This window comes from Dipodomys spectabilis, unplaced genomic scaffold (assembly GCF_019054845.1).
Source record: "Dipodomys spectabilis isolate Male_0828 unplaced genomic scaffold, ASM1905484v1 ptg000294l, whole genome shotgun sequence".
Lineage (NCBI taxonomy): Eukaryota > Metazoa > Chordata > Mammalia > Rodentia > Heteromyidae > Dipodomys > Dipodomys spectabilis.
Genome location: NW_024870971.1, coordinates 640121 through 659382, shown reverse-complemented (window position 1 = coordinate 659382; position 19262 = coordinate 640121).

Below are 19262 nucleotides of genomic sequence, written 5' to 3'. Positions count from 1 at the left end.
TTGTCCAGGGGGCCCTGCCTTGGACAGGACTCTGAACATGGCCCGCCCCAGTCCAGGAGGACTAGACTTAGACAGGGTTCTGTGAGACTGGCCGGCGCGGGTCCAGGCAGCCCTGGCTTGGTCAGGCACTGTGAGGCTGGTGCAGTCTGGTCCAGTTGACACTGGCTTCGATAGAGATCTGTGACCCTGGCCCAGGCCGGTCAAGGAGCAGCTGGCTTGGAAAAGACTCTGTGAGTTTGACCTGGGCTAGTCCAGGAGGAGCTGGATTAGACAGGGTTCTGTGATGCTGGCCCGGGTCAGTCCAGGTGGCCCTGTCTCGCACAGGGCTTGTGCAGCTGGCCCCAGGCTGGTCCAACAGGAGCTGGCTTGGACAGGGCTCTGTTAGGCTGGCCTGGTCAGGTTGAGGAGCTGCTGGCTTGTACAAGTCTAGGTGAGGCTGTACTGGCCCAGTCTGGGAGGAGCTGACTTGGACTGGGCTCTTTGAGGCTGGCCCCCAACGGCCCAGGTGGCCCAGACTTAGACATGGCTCGAAGGACTGTCCCAATGCTGGTCCAGATAGTGCTGTTTTAGACAGGCCTCTATGAGCCTGTCCTATGCCCGTCCAGGTAGTGCTGGCTTAGACAGGGCTCTGAGACTGGTGCAGTCTGGTTCAGATAAGGCTGGCTTGAACAGGGTTCTTTTAGGCTGGCCCTCCTCAGTCCAGGCACTGCTAGTTTGGACAGCGCTGGAAAAGCTGTCCCCAGGGTGGTCCAGGTGTCGCTGGCTTGGACAGGGCTCTGTGAGCCTGGTCCAGGCCGGTCAAGGAACGGAACAGCTGGCTTTTACAAGACTCTGTGAGGTTGGCCCAGGCCAGTGTAGGAGAAGCTGGCTTGGACAGGATTCTGTGAGCCTGTCCTGGTCCAGTCCAGGAAGAGCTGGCTTGGACAAGGCTCTGTGAGGTTGGCCCGGGCCAGTCTTGAAGAAGCTAGCTAGCTTGGACAGGGCTCTTTGAGGCTGGCCAAGGATGATGCAGGCTTGGATGGCTTGGATAGGACTTTGAGAGCCTGTCCCGCGCTGGTCCACGCAGTACTTCAATGGACAGGGCTCTGTGAGCCTGGCCCGCGACGGATCAGGCAGCGCTGGATTGGACAGGGCTCTCTGAGAATGGCAGGGGACTATCCAGGGGGCGCTGGCTTGGACTGGACTCTCTGAGCTTGGCCTTGGCCACTTCAGGCTGACCTGTCTTGGACAGGGATTCTGTGAGGCTGTTCCAGTCGGGTCCAAGGCAGCTGGCTTGGACAAGATTCTGTGAGGCTGGCCCGGCCCAGTACAGGAGGAACTGGCTTGGACTTGGCTCAAAAGACTGTCTCCGGGCTGGTCCAGGCGACCCTGGCTTGGACAGAGCTCTGTGTGTCTGGCCCACACCAGTCCCGGTGGTGCTGTCTTGGACATGGTACTGTAAACCTGGCCAGAACCGGTTCACGTAGTGTTGGATTGACAGGGCCCTGTGAGTCTGGTGCAGGCTGCTCCAATCCAGGTGCCACTGGATTGGACAAGGCTCCGTGAGGCTGGCCCAGTCAGGTCGAGTTGCAGCTGTCTTGGACAAGACTCTGTGAGACTGGCCCGGAACAGTCTAGGAGGAGCTGTCTTGGACAGCCCTCTTTGAGGCTGGCCCCCATCGGTCCAGGCAGCACTGGCTTGGACAGGGCTCAAAAGGCTGTCCCCCAGCTGGTCTAGGCGATCCTGACTTGCACAGGGCTCTGATAGCCTGGCCTGCACTGGTCCAGGCAGTGCTGGCTTGCAAAGGGCTCTGTGAGGCTGGTGTAGTGTGGACTAGTTGAAGGTCGCATGGACAGTGCTATGTGAGGGTGGCAAGGGCCGCTGAAGGAGCACCTGGCTTGAAGAAGTCTCTGTGAGGTTGGCCCGGGCCAGTCTAGGAGGAGCTGGCTTGGACAGGGCTCTGTGAGGCTGGCCCAGGCCGGTGGAGGCGTGGTTGACTTGGACAGGGCTGTGAGAGCCTGTCCCGCTCTGGTCCAGGCAGTACTGGCATGAACAGGGCTCTGTGAGGCTGGCCCCCCACAATGCAGGCGGCACTGGTTTGGACAGGGCTCTGTGAGACTGGCCCAGCCCTATCCAGGTGGTGCTGGCTTGGACAGGACTCTCTGAGCCTGGCTTTGGCGACTTCAGTTGGAGCTGGTTTGGGATTCTGTGAGTCTGGTCTGGTCCGTTTCAGGGCAGCTGGCTTGGACAAGACTCTGTGAGGCTGGCCTGGCCCAGTCTAGGAGGAGCTGGATTGGACAGGGCTCAAGAGGCTGTCCCCGGGCTGGTCCAGTCGACCCTGGCTTGGACAGAGCTCTGTGTGCCTGGCCCACACCGGTCCCGGTGGTGCTGTCTTGGACAGGGTTCTGTAAACCTGGCCCGGCCTGTCCAAGTGGCGCTGGATTGTACACGGCCCTGTGAGCCTGGTGCAGGCTGGTCCAGGTGGCGCTGCCTTGCAAAAGGCTCTGTGAGGCTGGCCCAGAGAGGTCAAGGTGCAGCTGGCTTGGACTAGACTCTGTGAGGCTGGCCCGGCCCAGTCTAGGAGGAGCTGTCTTGGACAGGGCTCTTTGAGGCTGGCCCACATGGGTCCAGTCAATGCTGGATTGGACAGGGCTCAACAGGCTGTCCCCAAGTTGATCCAGGCAACCCTGCTTTGGACAGGACTCTAGGAGGAGCTGTCTTGGACAGGGCTCTTTGATGCTGGCCCCCATCGGTCCAGGCAACAGTGTCTTGGACAGGGCTCAAAAGGCTGTCGAACGGATGGTCTAGGCATTCCTGACTTGCACAGGGCTCTGTGAGACTGGCCTGCACCGGTCCCGGCAGTGCTGGCTTGCAAAGGGCTCTGTGAGGCTGGTGTAGTCTGGTCCAGTTGAAGGTCGCATGGACAGTGCTATGTGAGGGTGTCCAGGGCCGGTCAAGGAGCAGCTGGCTTGAAGAAGTCTCTGTGAGGTTGGCCCGGGCCAGTCTAGGAGGAGCTTGCTTGGACAGGGCTCTGTGAGGCTTGCCCAGGCCAGTGCAGGCGTGGCTGGCTTGGACAGGACTTTGAGAGCCTGTCCCGCTCTTGTTCAGGCAGTACTGCCACGAACAGGGCTCTGTGAGCGTGACCCGCGAATGATCAGGCAGCACTGGTTTGGACAGGGCTCTGTGAGCCTGCCCGGGCCGGTCAAGGAGCAGCTGGCTTAGACAAGATTCTGTGAGGTTGGCCCGGGCCAGTCAAGCAGGAGCTGGCATGGACAGGGCTCTGTGAGGCTGGCCCAGGCCTGTCCTAGTCGCCCTGGCTTGGACAGGACTCTCTGAGCCTGGCCTGGGCCGCTTCAGGCAGAGATATCTTGGACAGGGCTCTGTGACGCTGGCCCGGTCCAGTCCAGTTGGCGCTGGCTTAGACAGGGCTTCTGAGGATGGCCTGGTCAGGTCGAGGAATAGCTGGCTTGGACAAGACTCTGTGAGGCTGGCCCGCACAGTCTTGGAGGAAATGGCTTGGACAGGGCTCTTTGAGGCTTGCCCTACTCAGTCCAGGCACTGCTGGCTTGGACAGGGGTCGAAAAGCTGTCCCCAGGGTGGTCCAGGCGGCACTGGCTTGGATTGGGCTCTGTGAGCCTGGCCCAGGCCAGTCAAGGAACAGCTGGCTTGGAAAAGACTCTGTGAGGTTGGCCAAGGCCAGTCTAGGAGAAGTTGACTTGGATAGGGTTCTATGAGCCTGGCCTGGTCCAGTCCAGGAAGAGGTGGCTTGGAAAAGGCTCTGTGATGTTGGCCTGGGCCAGTCTGGTAGAAGCTACCTGGCTTGGACAGGGCTCTGTGAAGCTGGCCCAGGCCGATGCAGGTGTGGCTGGCTTGGATAGGACTTTGAGATCCTGTCCCCTGCTGGTCCAGGTAGTACTGCCATGGATACTGCTCCGTGAGCCTGGCCCGTGACGGTTCAGGTTTCGCCGGTTTGGACAGGGCTCTGTGAGACTGGCCCAGGCCTATCCAGGCAGCGCTGGCTTGGACAGGACCTTCTGAGCCTGGCCTTGGTCACTTCAGGCGGAGCTGGCTTGTACAGGTATTCTGAGAGGCTGGTCCAGTGGGGTCCAGGGCAGCTGGCTTGGACGAGACTCTGTGAGGCTGGCCCGGCCCAGTCTATTAGGAGCTGGCTTGGACAGGGCACAAGAGGCTGTCCCCGGGCTGGTCCAGGCGACCCTGACTTGGACAGAGCTCTGTGTGCCTGGCCTGCACCAGTCCCGGGGGTTCTGTCTTGGACAGGATTCTGTAAACCTGGCCGGTGCCAATCCCAGTGGTGCCTGATTGGACAGGGTCCTGTGAGTCTGGTGCAGGCTGGTCCAGTCCAGGTGGTGCTGGCTTTGACAAGGCTCCGTGAGGCAGGCCCAGTCAGGACGCGGTGCAGCTGGATTGGACAATACTCTGTGAGGCTGTCTTTGCCCAGTCTAGGAGAAGCTAGCTTAGACAGTGCTCTTTGAGTCTAGCCCCCATTGGTCCAGGCAACGCTGGTTTGCACAGGGCTCGAAAGGCTGTTCCCCGGCTGGTCTAGGCAGCCCTGCTTTGGACATGGATCTGTGAGCCGGCCTGCACCGGTCCAGGCAATGCTGGCTTGCACAGGGCTCTGTGAGTTTGGTGCAGTCTGGTCCAGTTGAAGGTGGCATAGACCCGGCTTTGTAAGGCTGACTAGGGCCAGTCAAGGAGCAGCTGGCTTGGAGAAGTTTCTGTGAGGTTGGGCCGGGCCAGTTTAGAAGGAGCTGGCTTGGACAGGGCTCTGTGAGGCTTTCCCAGGCGGGTGCAGGCGTGGCTGGCTTGGACTGGATTTTGAGAGCCTGTCCCACGGAGACTCAGAGGCTGTACTGGCATGGACAATGCTCTGTGAGCCTGCCCCATGTTGGTCCAGATGGTGCTGGCTTGGACAGGGCAATGTGAGTCTGTCCCAGGCCAGTCCAGGTGGCCCTGTCACGCACAAGGCTTGTGCAGCTGGCCCCAGGCTGATCCAGGAGGAGCTGGATTTGACAGGGCTCTGTCAGGATGGCCTGGACATGTCGAGGAGCAGCTGGCTTGGACAAGACTCTGTGAGGCTGGCCCAGCCCAGTCTAGAAGGAGCTGGCTTGGAGTGGGCTCTTTGAGGCTGGCCCCCAACGGTCCATTCGGCGCTGACTTAGACTTGGCTCGAAAAACTGTCCCCACGCCGGTCCAGGTAGTGCTGGCTTAGACAGGCCTCTGTGAGTCTGGTTCAGTCTGGTTCAGTTGATGCTGGCTTGAACAGGGCTCTGTGAACCTGCACCGGTCCGGTCAAGGTGCAGCTGGCTTGGACAAGACTCTGAGGCTGGCCAGTCCTGTCTAGGGGAGCTGGCTTGGACAGGGCTCTTTGAGGCTGGCCACAATTGGTCCAGGACGTGCTGGCTTGAACAGGCTCGAAAGGCTGTCCCCAGGCTTGTCCAGGGGTCCCTGCCTTGGACAGGAATCTATGAGCTTGGCCCGCTCCAATCCCGGAGGACCAGGGTTAGACAGGGTTCTGTGAGACTGGCCGGCGCGGGTCCAGGCAGCCCTGGCTTGGTCAGGGCACTGTGAGGCTGGTGCAGTCTGTTCCAGTTGACACTGGCTTTAATAGGGCTCTGTAAGCCTGGCCCAGGCTGGTCAAGGAGCAGCTGGCTTGGACAAGACTCTGTGAGGTTGACCCGGGCTAGTCCAGGAGGAGCTGGATTAGACAGGGTTCTGTGATGCTGGCCCCGGCCGGTCCAGGTGGCCCTGTCTCCCACAGGGCTTGTGCAGCTGGCCCCAGGCTGGTCCAAAAGGAGCTGGCTTTGATAGGGCTTTTTCAGGCTGGCCTGGTCAGATTGAACTGAAGCTGGCTTGTTCAAGACTATGTGAGACTGTCCCAGGGCAGTCTAGGAGCAGCTGGCTTGGACTGGGCACTTTGAGGCTGGCCCCCAACGGTCGAGGTGGTGCTGGCTTGGACATGGCTCAGAAGACTATCAAAATGCCGGTCCAGGTAGTGCTGTCTTAGACAGGGCTCTGAGTCTGGTGCAGTCTGGTTCAGTTAATGCTGGCTTGAACAGGGTTCTTTGAGGCTGGCCCTCCTAAGTACAGGCACTGCTAGCTTGGCCAGAGCTGGAAAAGCTGTCCCCAGGGTGGTCCAGGTGGTGCTGGCTTGGACAGGGCTCTGTGAGCCTGGTCCAGGCCAGTCAAGTAACGGAACAGCTGGCTTGGACAAGACTCTGTGAGTTTGGCCCAGGTCAGTCTAGGAGAAGCTGTCTTAGACAGGGTTCTGTGAGCCTGGCCTGGCCCAGTCCAGGAAGAGCTGGCTTGGACAAGCCTCTGTGAGGTTGGCCCGGGCCAGTCTGGTAGAAGGTAGCTGGCTTGGACAGGGCTCTGTGAGTCTGGCCCATGCCGATGCAGGTGTGGCTGGCTTGGACAGGACTTTGAGAGCCTGTCCCGCCCTGGACCATGCAGTACTGCAATCGACAGGGCTCTGTGAGCCTGGCCCGCGACGGATCAGGCGGCGCTGGTTTGGACAGGGATCTGTGAGACTGGCCCGGGCCTATCCAGGGGGCGCTGGCTTGGACAGGACTCTCTGAGCCTGGCCTTGGCCACTTCAGGCGGAGCTGGCTTGGACAGGGATTCTCTGAGGCTGGTGCAGTCGGTTCGAGGGCAGCTGGCTTGGATAAGACTCTGTTAGTCTGGCCCGGCTCAGTCTAGGAGGAGCTGGCTTGGACAGGGCTCAAAAGGCTGTCCCCGGGCTGGTCTAGGCTACCCTGACTTGGACAGAGCTCTGTGTGCCTGGCCCGCACCGCTCCTGAAGGTGCTGTCTTGCACAGTGTTCTGTAAACCTAGTCAGAGCCGGTCCAATTATCGCTGGATTCGACAGAGCCCTGTGAGTCTGGTGCAGGCTGGTCCAGTCCAGGTTGTTCTGGATTGGACAAGGCTCCGTGAGGCTGGCCCAGTCAGGTCGAGGTGCACCTGGCTTGGAGAAGACTCTGTGAGGCTTGCCCGGCCCAGTCTAGGAGGAGCTGTCTTGGACAGGGCTCTTTGAGGCTGGCCCCCATCGGTCCAGGCAGCAGTGGATTGGACATGGCTCAAAAGGTTGGCCCCGTCTAGTCTAGGCGATCCAGACTTGCACAGGGCTCTGTGAGCCTGGCCTGCACCGGTTCAGGCAGTGCTGGCTTGCAAAGGGCTCTGTGAGGCTGGTGTAGTCTGGTCCAGTTGAAGGTCGCATGGACTGTGCTATGTGAGGGTGGCCAGGGCCGGTCAAGGGGCAGCTGGCTTGAAGAAGTCTCTGTGACGTTGGCCCGGGCCAGTCTAGGAGGAGCTTGCTTGGACAGGGCTCCGTGAGGCTGGCCCAGAACAGTGCAGGCGTGGCTGGTTTGGACAGGACTTTGAGAGCCTGTCCCGCTCTGGTGCAGGCAGCACTGGCATGAACAGGGCTCTGTGAGCCTGGCCCGCGACAATTCAGGCGGCATTGGTTTGGACAGGGCTCTGTAAGACTGGCCCGGGCCTATCCAGTCGGTGCTGGCTGGGACAGGACTCTCTGAGCCTGGCCTGGCCACTTCAGGTGGAGCTGGTTTGGACAGGGATTCTGTGAGGCTGGTCTGGTCGGTTCCAGGGCAGCTGGCTTGGACAAGACTCTGTGAGGCTGGCCTGGCCCAGTCTAGGAGGAGCTGGCTTGGACAGGGCTCAAGAGGCTGTCTCCGGGCTGGTCCAGGCGACCCTGGCTTGGACATAGCTCTGTGTGCCTGGCCCGCACAGGTCTCGGTGGTGCTGTCTTGGACAGGGTTCTGTAAACCTGGCCCGTGACGTTCCAAGTGGCGCTGGACTGTACACAGCCCTGTGAGACTGGTTCAGGCTGGTTCAGGTGGCGCTGCCTTGGACAATTCTCTGTGAGGCTGGCCCAGAGAGGTCAAGGTGCAGCTGGCTTGGACTAGATACTGTGAGGCTGGCCCGGCGCACTCTAGGAGGAGCTGTCTTGGACAGCGCTCTTTGAGGCTGGCCCACATCGGTCCAGTCAATGCTGGATTGGACAGGGCTCGACAGGCTTTGCTCAGGCTGATCCAGGCGACCTTGCCTTGGACAGGACTCTGTGAGCTTGGCCCGCTCAAGTTCAGAAACAGCCGGCTTGCACAGGTTTCTGTGAGACTGGCCGCCGCTGGTCCAGGCAGTGCTTGCATGGACAGGACCCTGTGAGGCTGGTGCAGCCTTGTTCAGTTGAAAATGGCTTAGACAAAGCTCTGTGAGCCTGGCCTGGGCCAGTCAACGAGCAGCTGGCTTGGACAAGACTCTGTGAGGTTGGCCCAGGCCATTCTAGGAGAAGTAGACTTTGACAGGGTTCTGTGAGCCTGGACTGGTCCAGTCTTGGAGGATCTGGCTTGGACAGTTCTCTGTGAGGTTGGCCCGGGCCAGTCCCGGTAGTCCTGTCTCACACAGGGCTTGTGCAGTTGAGCCAGGCTGGTCCAGGAGGAGCTGGCTTCGACATGGCTCTGTGTGGCTGCCCTGGTCAGGTCGAGGAGCAGCTGGCTTTTACAAGAATCTGTGAGGCTGGCCCGGACCAATCAATCAGGAGCTGGCATGGACAGGGCTCTGTGAGTCTGGCCCATGCCTGTCCAAGTGGCCCTGGCTTGGACAGGACTCTCTGAGCCTGGCCTGGGCCGCTTCAGGCAGAGATATCTTGGACAGGGCTCTGTGACTCTGGCCCGGGCCAGTCCAGTTGGCGCTGGCTTAGACAGGGCTTCTGAAGATGGCCTGGTCAGGTCGAGGAACAGCTGGCTTGGACAAGACTCTGTGAGGCTGGCCCGCACAGTCTTGTAGGTAATGGCTTTGACAGGGCTCTTTGAGGCTTGCCCTCCTAAGTCCAGGCACTGCTGGCTTGGACAGGGCTCGAAAAGCTGTCCCCAGGGTGGTCCAGGCGGCACTGGCATGGATAGGGCTCGGTGAGCCTGGTGCAGGCCAGTCAAGGAACAGCTGGCTTGGACAAGACTCTGTGAGGTTGGTCCAGGCCAGTCTAGGAGAAGTTGACTTGGACAGGGTTCTGTGAGAGTGTCCTGGTCCAGTCCAGGAAGAGCTGGCATGGACAAGGCTCTGTGAGTTGGGCTGGGCCAGTCTGGTAGAAGCTAGCTGGCTTGGACAGGGCTCTGTGAAGCTGACCCAGGACAATACAGGCGTGGCTGGCTTGGATAGGACTATGAGATCCTGTCCCCCGCTGGTCCAGGTAGTACTTCCATGGATACGGCTCTGTGAGCCTGGCCCATGAGGGTTCAGGATTCGCTGGTTTGGACAGGGCTCTGTGAGTGGCCCAGGCCTATCCAGGCGGCGCTGGTTTGGACAGGACCCTCTGAGCCTGGCCTTGGTCAATTCAGGATTAGCTGGTTTGGACAGGGATTCTGAGAGGCTGGTCCAGGGGGGTCCAGGGCAGCTGGCTTGGACAAGACTCTGTTAAGCTGGCCAGGCCCAGTCTAGGAGGAGCTGGCTTGGACAGGGCTCAAGAGGCTGTCCCCGGGATGGTCCAGTTTACCCTGGCTTGGACGGAGCTTTGTTCACCTGGCCTGAACCCGTCCCGACGGTGTTGTCTTGGACAGGGTTCTGTAAACCTGGCCAGTGCTGATACAAGTGGCGGTGGATTGGACAGGGCGCTGTGAGTCTGGTGCAGACTGGTCCAGTCCAGGTGGTGCTGGCTTGGACAAGGTTCCGTTAGCCTGTCCCAGTCAGGTCGTGGTGCAGCTGGATTGGACAAGATTCTGTGAAGCTGGACCGGCCCAGTCTAGGAGGAGCTGGCTTGGAGAGGGCTCTATGAGGCTAGCCCCTTTCGGTCCAGCCAGCGCTGGCTTGCACAGGGCTTGAAAGGCTGTCCCCCGGCTGGTCTAAGCAGCCCTGATTTGAACAAGGCTCTGTGAGCCGGCCTGCACCAGTCCAGGCCGTGCTGGCTTGCACGGGGCTCTGTGAGGTTGGTGCAGTCTAGTCCAGTTGAAGGTGGCATAGAACGGGCTTAGTAAGGCTGACTAGGGCCAGGCAAGGAGCAGCTGGTTTGGAGAAGTCTCTGTGAGGTTGGCCCGGGAAAGACTATAAGGAGCTGGCTTGTACAAGGCTCTGTGAGGCTGGCCTAGCCCGGTGCAGGCGTCCCTGGCTTGGACAGGACTTTGGGAGCCTATGCCACAGAGGCCCAGGCAGTACTCGCATGGACAGTGCTCTGTGAGCCTGGCCCATGTTGGTCCAGATGGTGCTGGCTAGGACAGGGCAGTGTGAGGCAGTCCCAGGCCAGTCCAGGTGGCCCTCTCATGCACAGGGCTTATGCAGCTGGCCCCAGGCTGTTCCAGGAGGAGCTGGATTCGACAGGGTTCCATGAGGATGGCCTGGTCAAGTCGAGGAGCAGCTGGCTTGGACAAGACTCTGTGAGGCTGTCCCAGCCCATTCTAGGAGGAGCTGGCTTGGACTGGGCTCTTTGAGGCTGGCCCCCGTTGGTCCAGGCGGCTCTGTATTAGACATGACTGAAAAGACTGTCCCCACGCCGGTCAAGATAGTGCTGGCTTAGATAGGCCTGTGTGAGTCTGGTTCAGTCAGGTTCAGTTGACGCTGCCTTGGACAGGGCTCGGTGAGTCTGGCTGGCACGAGTCCAGGCAGCCCTGGCTTGGTCAGGGCAATGTGAGGCTGGTGCAGTCTGGTCCAGTTAACACTGGTTTGGATAGGGCTCTGTGAGCCTGCCCAGGCCGGTCAAGGAGAAGCTGGCTTGGACAAGACTCTGTGAGGTTGACCTGGGATAGTCCAGGAGGATCTGGATTAGACATGATTGTGTGATGCTGGCCCAGGTTGGTCCAGGTGGCCCTGTCTCGCACAGGGCTTGTGCAGCTGGCCCCAGGCTGGTCCAAAGGAGCTGGCTTCAATAGGGCTCTGTGAGGCTGGCCTGGTCAGGTCGAGGAGCAGCTGGCTTGTACAAGACTATGTGAGGCTGTCCCGGGGAAGTCTAGGAGGAGCTGGCTTGGACTGGGCTCTTTGAGGCTGGCCCCCATCGGTCCAGGCGGCGCTGGCTTGGACATAGCTGAAAACACTGTCCCAATGCCGGTCCAGGTAGTGCTGGTTTAGACAGGCCTCTGTGAACCTGGCCCATGCCAGTCCAGGTAGTGCTGGCTTAGACAGGGCTCTGAGTCTGGTGCAGTCTGGTTCAGTTAAAGCTGGTTTGAACAGGGTTCTTTGAGACTGACCCTCCTCAGTCCAGAAACTGCTAGCTTGGTCAAGTCTGGAAAAGCTGTCCCCAGTTTGGTCCATTTGGCGGTGGCATGGACAGGGCTCTGTGAGCCTGGCCCAGGCCGGTCAAGGAACAGCTGGCTTGGACAAGACTCTGTGAGGTTGGCCCAGGCCAGACTAAAAGAAGTTGGCTTGGACAGGGTTCTGTGAGCCTGGCCTGGTCCAGTCCAGGAAGACCTGGCTTGGGCAAGGCTCTGTGAGGTTGGCCCGGGCCAGTCTGGTAGAAACTAGCTGGCTTGGACAGGGCTCTGTGAGGCTGGCCCAGGCCGATGCAGGCATGGCTTGCTTGGACAGGACTTTAAGAGCCTGTCCCGTGCTGGTCCATGCAGTACTGCAATGGACAGGGCTCTGTGAGCCTGGCCAGGTCCTATCCAGGGGGCGCTGGCTTGGACAGGACTCTATGAGCCTGACCTTGGCCACCTCAGGCGGAGCTGGCTTGGACAGGGATTCTGTGAGGCTGGTCCAGTCGGGTCCAGGGCAGCTGGCTTGGACAAAACTCTGTGAGGCTGGCCCGGCCCAGTCTTGGAGGAGCTGGCTTGGACAGGGCTCAAGAGGCAGTCCCCGGGCTGGTCCAGGCGACCCTGGCTTGGACAGACCTCTGTGTACCTGGCCCGCACTGGTTCTGTTGGTGCTGTCTTGGACAGTGTTCTGTAAACTTGGCCAGCACCAGTCCAAGTAGTGTTGGATTGGACAGGGCCCTGTGTGTCTGGTGCAGACTGGTCCAGTCCAGGTGGCTCTGGATTGGACAAGGCTCCGTGAGGCTGGCCCAGTCAGTTCGCGGTGCAGCTGGATTGGACAAGACTCTGTGAGGCTGGCCCTGCCCAGTCTAGGAGGACCTGTCTTGGACAGGGCTCTTTGAGGCTGGCCCCCATCAGTCCAGCCAGCACTGGCTTTAACAGGGCTCAAAAGGCTTTCACCCGGCTGGTCTATGCGATCCTGACTTGCACAGGGCTCTGTGAGCCTGGCCTGCACCGGTCCAGGCAGTGCTGGCTAACAAAGGGCTCTGTGAGGCTGGTGTAGTCTGGTCCAGTTGAAGGTCGCATGGACAGTGCTATGTGAGGGTGGCCAGGGCCGGTCAAGGAGCAGCAGGCTTGAAGAAGTCTCTGTGAGTTTGGCCCCGGGCCAGTCTAGGAGGATCTGGCTTGGACAGGGCTCTGTGAGGCTGGCCCAGGCCGGTGCAGGCGTGGCTGGCTTGGACAGGACTTTGAGAGCCTGTCCCGCTCTGGTCCAGGCAGTACTGGCATGAAGAGGGCTCTGTGAGCCTGGCCGGTGACAACTCCGGCAGCACTGGTTAGGACAGGGCTCTGTGAGACTGGCCTGGGCCTCTCCAGGCGGTGCTGGCTTGGACAGGACTCTCTGAGCCTGGCCTTGGCGACTTCAGGTGGAGCTGGTTTTGACAGGGATTCTGTGAGGCTGGTCTGGTCGGTTCCAGGGCAGCTGTCTTGGACAAGACTCTGTGAGGCTGGCCCGGTCCAGTCTAGGAGGAGCTGGCTTGGACAGGGGCTCAAGAGGCTGTCCCCGGGCTGGTCCAATCGACCCTGGCTTGGACAGAGCTCTGTGTGCCTGGCCCGCACCGGTCCCGGTGGTGCTGTGTTGGACAGGGTTCTGTAAACCTGGCCCACGATGGTCCAAGTGGCGCTGCACTGTACACGGTCCTTTGAGTCTGGTGCAGTCTGGTCCAGGTGGCGCTGCCTTGGCCAAGGCTCTGTGAGGCTGGCCCAGAGAGGTCAAGGTGCAGCTGGCTTGGACTACACTCTGTGAGGCTCCCCCGGCCCAGTCTAGGAGTAGCTGTCTTGGACAGGGCTCTTTGAGGCTCACCCACATCGGTCCAGTCAGTGCTGGATTGGACAGGGCTCCACAGGCTGTCCCCAGGCTGATCCAGGCGGCCCTGCCTTGGACAGGACTCTGTGAGCTTCGCCCGCTCCAGGTCAGGAGGAGCCGGTTTGGACAGTTTTCTGTGAGACTGGCCGGCGCCGGTCCAGGCAGTGCTGCCTTGGACAGGACCCTGTGAGCCTGGTGCAGTCTGGTTCAATTGACAATGGCTTGGAGAAGGCTCTGTGAGCCTGCCCTGGGCCGGTCAAGGAGCAGCTGGCTTGGACAAGGCTCTGTGAGGTTGGCCTGGGCCAGTATGGTAGAAGCTACCTGGCTTGCACAGGGCTCTGTGAGGCTGGCCCAGGCCGATGCAGGCGTGGCTTGATTGGATAGGACCTTGAGAGCCTGTCCCGCGCTGGTCCATGCAGTACTGCAATGGACAGGACTCTGTGCACCTGGGATGTTACAGATCATGCGGCGCTGGTCTGGACAAGGCTCTGTAAGACTGGCCCAGGCCTATCAAGGTGGCGCGGGCTTGGACAGGACCCTATGAGCCTGTCCTTGGTCACTTCAGGCGGAGCTGACTTGGACAGGGATTGTGAAAGGTTGGTCCAGTCGGGTCCAAGGCAGCTGGCTTGGACAAGACTCTGTGAGGGTGGCCCGGCCCGGTCTAGGAGGAGCTCGCTTGGACAGGGCTCAAGAGGCTGTCCCCGGTCTGTTCCAGGCGACCCTGGCTTGGACAGAGCTCTGTGTGCCTGGCCTGCACCAGTCCTGGCGGTTCTGTCTTGGACAGGGTTCTGTAAACCTGGCCCATGCCGATCCAAGTGGCGCTGGATTGGACAAGGCCCTGTGAGTCTGGTGCAGGCTGGTCCAGTCCAGGTGGTGCTGGCTTGGACAAGGCTCCGTGAGGCTGGCCCAGTCAGGTCCTGGTTCAGCTGGCTTGGACAAGACTGTGTGAGGCTGGCACGGCCCAGTCTAGGAGGAGCTGGCTTAGACATGGCTCTTTGACGCTAGCCCCCATCGGTCCAGGCAGCGCTGGCTTGCACAGGGCTCAAAAGGCTGTCCCCAGGCTTGCTCAGGGGCCCTGCCTTGGACAGGGCTCTGTGAGCTTGGCCCGCGCCAATCCAGGAGGACTAGACTTAGGGTTCTGTGAGACTGGCCGGCCCGGGTCCAGGCAGCCCTGCCTTGGTCAGAGCACTGTGAGGCTGGTGCAGTCTGGTCCAGTTGACAATGGCTTGGATAGGGCTCTGTGAGCCTGGCCCAGGCCGGTCAAGGGCAGCTGGCTCAGACAAGACTCTGTGAGGTTGACCCGGGCTAGTCCAGGAGGATCTAGATTAGAGAGGGTTCTGTGATGCTAGCCCAGACCAGTCCAGGTGGCCCTGTCTCACACAGGGCTTGTGGAGCTGGCCCCAGGCTGGTCCAAGAGGAGCTCTCTTGGACAGGGCTCTGTGAGTCTGGCCTGGTCAGGTCGAGGAGCAGCTGGCTTGTACAAGACTATGTGAGGCTGTCCCGGCCCAGTCTAGGAGGAGCTGGCTTGGACTGGGCTCTTTGAGGCTGGCCCCCATCGGTCCAGGTGGCGCTGGCTTGGACATGGCTCGAAAGACTGTCCCAATTCTGGTACAGGTAGTGCTGGTTTAGACAGGCCTCTGTGAGCCTGGCCCATGCTGGTCCAGGTAGTGCTGGCTTAGACAGGTCTCTGAGTCTGGTGCAGTCTGGTTCAGTTAATGCTGCTTGAACAGGGTTCTTTGAGGCTGGCCTTCCTCAGTCCAGGCACTGCTAGCTTGGACAGGGCTGGAAAAGCTGTCCTCAGGGTGGTCCAGGTGGCGCTCGCTTGGACAGGGCTCTGTAAGCCTGGCCCCGGCTGGTCAAGGAACAGCTGGCTTGGACAAGACTCTGTGAGGTTGGCCAAGGCCACTCTAGGAGAAGCTGGCTTGGACAGGGTTCTGTGAGCCTGTCCTGGTCCAGTCCAGGAAGAGCTGGCTTGGACAATGCTCTGTGAGTTTGGCCCGGGCCAGTCTGGTAGAAGGTAGCTTGTGTGGACAGGGCTTTGTGAGGTTGGGCCAGGGGGATCCAGGCGTTGCTGGCTTGGATAGGATTTTGAGTGCCTGTCCCCCGCTGGTCCAGGTAGTACTGCCATGGATACAGATTTGTGAGCCTGGCCCGCGACGGTTCAGACTTCGCTGGTTTAGACAGGTGCTCTGTGAGACTGGCCCAGGCCTATCCAGGCGGTGCTGGCTTGGACAGGACCCTATGAGTCTGGCCTTTGTCATTTCAGGCGGAGCTGGCTTGGACAGGGATTCTGAGAGGCTGGTCCAGTCGGTTCCAGGGTAGCTGGCTTGGACTAGACTCTGTGAGGCTGGCCTGGCCCAGTCTAGGAAGAGCTGGCTTGGGCAGGGCTCAATAGGCTGTCCCTGGGCTTGTCCAGGCGACCCTGGCTTGGACAGAGCTCTGTGTGCCTGGCCTGCACCGGTCCTGGCGGTTCTGTCTTGGACAGGGTTCTCTAACCCTGGCCGTTGCACATCCAAGTGGCGGTGAATTGGTCAGGGCCCTGTGAGTCTGGTGCAGGCTGTTCCAGTCCAGGTGTTGCTGGCTTGGACAAGGCTCCGTGAGGCTGGCCCAGGCCAGTCTAGGAGAAGTTGGCTTGGACAGGATTTTGTGAGTCTGCTGATGGTCTAGTCCAGGAAGAGCTGGCTTGGACAAGTCTCTGTGAGGTTGTCCCAGGCCAGTCTGGTAGAAACTAGCTGGCTTGGACAGCGCTCTGTGAGGCTGGCCCAGGCCGATGCAGGCATGGCTTGCTTGGACAGGACTTTAAGAGCCTGTCCCGTGCTGGTCCATGCAGTACTGCAATGGACAGCCCTCTGTGAGCCTGGCCAGGTCCTATCCAGGGGGCGCTGGCTTGGACAGGACTCTATGAGCCTGACCTTGGCCACCTCAGGCGGAGCTGGCTTGGACAGGGATTCTGTGAGGCTGGTCCAGTCGGGTCCAGGGCAGCTGGCTTGGACAAAACTCTGTGAGGCTGGCCCGGCCCAGTCTTGGAGGAGCTGGCTTGGACAGGGTTCAAGAGGCAGTCCCCTGGCTGGTCCAGGTGACCCTGGCTTGGACAGACCTCTGTGTGCCTGGCCCCCACCGGTTCCATTGGTGCTGCCTTGGACAGTGTTCTGTAAACCTGACCAGCGACAGTCCAATAGTGTTGGATTGGACAGGGCCCTGTGAGTCTGGTGCAGGCTGGTAGAGTCCAGGTGGCTCTGGACTGGACAAGGCTCTGTGAGTCTGGCCCAGTCAGGTCGCGGTGCAGCTAGATTGGACAAGACTCTGTGAGGCTGGCCTGGCCCAGTCTAGGAGGAGCTGTCTTGGACAGGGCTCTTTGAGGCTGGCCCCCATCGGTCCAGGCAGCACTGGCTTAGACAGGGCTCAAAAGGCTGTCCCCCGGCTGGTCTAGGCGATCCTGACTTGCACAGGGCTCTGTGAGCCTGGCCTGCACCGGTCCAGGCAGTGCTGGATTGCAAAGCACCTCAGTGAGGCTGGTGTTGTCTGGTCCAGTTGAAGGTCGCATGGACAGTGCTAGGTGAGGGTGGCCAGAGCTGGTCAAGGAGCAGCTGGCTTGAAGAAGTCTCTGTGAGGTTGGCCCGGGCCAGTCTAGGAGGATCTGGCTTGGACAGGACTTTGAGAGCCTGTCCCGCTCTGGTCCAGGCAGTACTGGCATGAAGAGGGCTCTGTGAGTCTGGCCCGCGACAATTCAGGCAGCACTGGTTTGGACAGGGCTCTGTGAGACTGGCCTTGGTGACTTCAGGTGGAACTGGTTTGGACAGGGATTCAGTGAGGCTGGTCTGGTCGGTTCCAGGGCAGCTGGCTTGGACAAAACTTTGTGAGGCTGTCCCGGCCCAGTCTAGGAGGAGCTGGCTTGGACAGGGCTCAAGAGGCTGTTCCCGGGCTAGTCCAGGCGACCCAGGCTTGGACAGAGCTCTGTGTGCCTGGCCTGCACCGGTCCCGGTGGTGCTGCCTTGGACAGGGTTCTGTCAACCTGGCTCGCGCCGGTCATATTGGCACTGGATTGTACACGTCCCTGTGAGTCTGGTGCAGGCTGGTCTAGGTGCCCCTGCCTTGGACAAGGCTCTGTGAGGCTGGCCCAGAGAGGTCAAGGTGCAGCTGGGTTGGACTAGACTCTGTGAGGCTGGCCGGGCCCAGTCTAGGAGTGGCTGGCTCGGACTGGGCTCCTTGAGGCTGGCCCCCATTGGTCCAGGCGGCGCTGGCTTCGACATGGCTCGGAAGACTGCCCCACGCAGGTCCAGGTAGTGCTAGCTTAGACAGGACTCTTTGAGCCGGGCCCATGCAGGTCCTGGTAGTTCTGGCATAGACAGGGCTCTGTGAGTCGGGTGCAGTCTGGTTCAGTAGACGCTGGCTTGGTCAGGGCTCTGTGAACCTGGCCCGGGCCGGTCAAGGAGCAGCTGGCTTGGACAAGATTCTGTGAGGTTGACCAGGGGCAGTCTAGGAGGATCTGGCTTGGACATGTCTCTGTGAGGTTGGCCGGGACCGGTCCCGGTGGCCCTGTCTCACATGGGGCTTGTGCAGCTTCCCCAGGCTGGTCCAGGAGGAGCTGGCTTCGACAGGGCTCTGTGAGGCTGGCCTGGTCGGGTAAAGGAGCAGCTTGCTGCGACAAGGCTCTGTGAGGCTGGCCTGGGACAGTCTAGGAGGAGCTGGCTTGGACTGGGCTCCTAGAGGCTGACCCCCATTGGTCCAGGCGTTGCTGGCTTGGACATGGCTAGAAAGACTGCCCCATGTCGGTCCAGGTAGTGCTGGCTTAAACAGACCTCTTTGAACCTGGCCCATGCAGGTCCAGGTAGTGCTGGAATAGACAGGGTTCTGTGAGTCGGGTGCAGTCCGGTTCAGTAGACGCTGGCTTGGTCAGGGCTCTGTGAAGCTGGCCCGGGCCGGTCAAGGAGCAGCTGGCTTAGACAAGACTCTGTGAGGTTGGCTCGGGCCAGTCAAGCAGGAGCTGGCATGGATAGGGCTCTGTGAGGCTGGCCTAGGCCTGTTTAAGTGGTCCTGGCTTGGACAGGACTCTCTGAGCTTGGCCTGGGCCTCTTCAGGCAGAGATATCTTGGACAGGGCTCTGTGACGCTGGCCCGGTCCAGTCCAGTTGGCACTGTCATAGAGAGGGCTTCTGAGGATGGCCTGGTCAGGTCGAGGAACAGCTGGCTTGGACAAGACTCTGTGAGGCTGGCCCGCTCAGTCTTTTAGGAAATGGCTTGGAAAGGGCTCATTGAGGCTTTCCCTCCTCAGTCCAGGCACTGCTGGTTTGGACAGAGCTCGAAAAGCTGTCCCCAGGGTGGTCCAGGCGGCACTGGCTTTGATGGGGCTCTGTGAGCCTGGCCCATGCCAGTCAAGGAACAGCTGGCTTGGACAAGACTCTGTGAGGTTGGCCCTGGCCAGTCTGGGAGAGGTTGATTTGGACAGCGTTCTGTGAGCCTGGCCTGGTCCAGTCAGGGAAGAGCTGGCTTGGACCAGGCTCTGTGAGGTTGGCCTGGGCCAGTCTGGTGGAAGCTAGCTGGCTTGGACAGAGCTCTGTGAAGCTGGCCCAGGCGAATGCAGGCGTAGCTGCCTTGGATAGGACTTTGAGATCCTGTCCCCCACTGGTCCAGGTAGTACTGCCATGGGTACGGCTCTGTGAGCCTGGCCCGTGACGGTTCAGGATTCACTGGTTTGGACATGGCTCTGTGGGCCTGGCCCTGGCCTTTCCAGTCGGCGCTGGCTTGGACAGGGATTCTGAGAGGCTGGTCCAGTCGGGTCCAGGGCAGCTGGCTTGGACAAAACTCTGTGAGGCTGGACCGGCCAAGTGAAGGCGGATCTGGGTTGAACAGGGCTCACGAGGCTGTCCCCGGGCTGTTCCAGGCGACCCTGGCTTGGACAGACCTCTGTGTGCCTGGCCTGCACCGGTCCTGGCAGGTCTGTCTTGGACAGCGTTCTGTAAACCTCGCCGGTACCGGTCCAAGTGGCGCTGGATTGGACAGGGCCCTGTGAGTCTGGTGCAGGCTGGTCAAGTCCAGGTGGTGCTGGCTTGGACAAGGCTCCGTGAGGCTGGCCCACTCAAGTCGCGGTGCAGCTGGATTGGACAAGAATCTCTGTGTCTGGCCCGGCCCAGTCTAGAAGGAGCTGGCTTGGACAGGGCTCTTTGAGGCTAGCCCCCATCAGTCCAGGCAACGCTGTCTTGCACAGGGCTCAAAAGG